Consider the following 2,065-nt stretch of genomic DNA (forward strand, 5'->3'; position numbering starts at 1 on the left):
TAGGTAATGTAAGAACTAGATGTTAAAAGATTCAAAACATGAGGAAACACTCCTGGTGGATACAAGAGATACTGCCTGCCAGAGTGAATACCTGGCACATTCTTGTCTGAAAGATATGATTTTGCAGTTTCCAGTGCCGGCTCGGATTGTAGAAGACTTCGGGCTTCTGCAGGCTCTGGATATCTGTCAACAATGAGTGCAGAGGAAAAGTCCAAAACATTTGCAGCTTTTGGATTGAACATTCTGACAGCAGACATGAGACCCATGTTGTCTGTAAATTGAGCATCAAATTCAATTACAAATCTATCCAAAGGAGAGAAATAAACTTCCTGCTTTAAGGGCTCAAACAGTGGTGTTTAACTTACTGAGACATCATAATGGCTGAATTTTTTCCCTACAGAGGTACTGAGAAAATAACCTCTCAGTTGCTACTCAATTTATGATGTCTCAAAGGTGGAGCCCATGGATTGGATTTTTCTTCAATTTCAATTCCACACTGCTCTGCTACGTCCTTAGCCTGAATTAACAGTTCGGTCCACCGACTGTCTTGCTGGAGTTACACTAAATAACTTCTTGTTGGCTTAATTAGATCACATGCTCTTGGCAAGTGAATGACTTTGCTCTCTAGTACTTTGGATAGACTGTGAATCTTTCGAAGAATAAGTTCCATACATTGCAATTTTAAGCAAGAAACAACAGTTTTCAATATTCTTAGGATTTTTTTTGGCTTCTGAACTAGCCTCCTTGTCACGTTGTTGTGATTGTATTACACGGAGAACAACGATAATAGTCTCAAACCACATGTGAACTTTTCTAACACAGGATTACCAGTAAAAACACCTCGTACATGAGAGTCTTTTTAGCTCTATTGCAAACAGATTACTCTCTTTCTAAGCTTTCACAAAGAGCTCATGCCTTGGTGAACTTTGTGGAAAAAAAAACATAAACTACTTGCAATGTTGAAAAAAAAGTTTTACTGGTTGTATGTTAGTTACTGTTTGCACTAATGCAAGATTAGGCGATGGGCATGGAAGTGTATATGAATTGCTTGTGATGCAATCTCTCTTATTTTTGCTTGGATACTATTAAAACAGCCACTCATAACGGATGCTCCATCATAGCACTGTGCAACACATTTCTTCCAGTCAAGTCCAGCTTTCTGTACTTCTTCAAAAATGGCAGCAGCAAGGCTGGAGGCATCTAAATTATCCATATGGTAACATCCTAGGGCTTTCTCCCGAACATGTTGATCACCATCAACAAAGAGGATAATAAAACTCAGCTGTTCTTCATGTGAGACATCTCTGGTTTCATCAACTACCACCGCAAAATATTTTGTCACTTTTTTGACAATACGCTCATGGACAAGAGCTGCCACCACAGATATCATGTCATTTTTGTAATCACGCATAGTGCCCATACCTCCTGGAAATTTTTTGTTTTAACATCCCATCTTTATCAGAAATCATCTCTAACAATTCAATGAAATGTATCCTATTGTGAGAATGCTCATTTTCATCTGTGGCACAGAATGCAAGCCCTTGACAACCCAAGAAACATGTTACCTTAAACAGCTGCTCCACGTGTTGTCTCTTCTCCTCAATTTCCTGCTCCGCTCCTCTTACTATCATGGAAGAAACTGACTGCTGATGGTTTGTAGGGTACTGTAATCTTCTGAAGTTGGTCCAAGCAATAACTGGTGATTTATGCTTCTCTGACTGTGGATGTTTGGACAAAGAACGAGTAAGCCTTTCCCACTTACTGAAGCCAATATCAATGAATGCAACATTGCCAGATTCACGTCCTCCTCCTCCCACAGAACCAGCACTAAAATGCATGCATGCAAAATAATAAACAGCATCTTTAGGGAAAGAATACTCTACTCAAGGATGGGTTTGTAATCTCCAGTAAACCTACGGTATGCCGTAAGGGGAATGTTTGAAGTTTTGGTTGCACTGGGTTGCTATAATGTCTCAGTGACAAGTTGTCTGCCAAGAATTCACTTGCCGGGGGGGGATATTGACGTTGGTGTTTGACTAGTTTCTTTGATTCGAGGTGTCTCTTT

The 2,065-nt window shown here is 39.8% G+C and overlaps 1 pseudogene; it reads right to left on the reverse strand.

The window, feature by feature from the left end:
* Positions 1-356: 356 nt before the first annotated feature.
* Positions 357-1,838, reverse strand: LOC146785971 (uncharacterized; annotated as a pseudogene).
* Positions 1,839-2,065: the final 227 nt, after the last annotated feature.

Source organism: Triturus cristatus, chromosome 11 (assembly GCF_964204655.1).
Source record: "Triturus cristatus chromosome 11, aTriCri1.1, whole genome shotgun sequence".
NCBI lineage: Eukaryota > Metazoa > Chordata > Amphibia > Caudata > Salamandridae > Triturus > Triturus cristatus.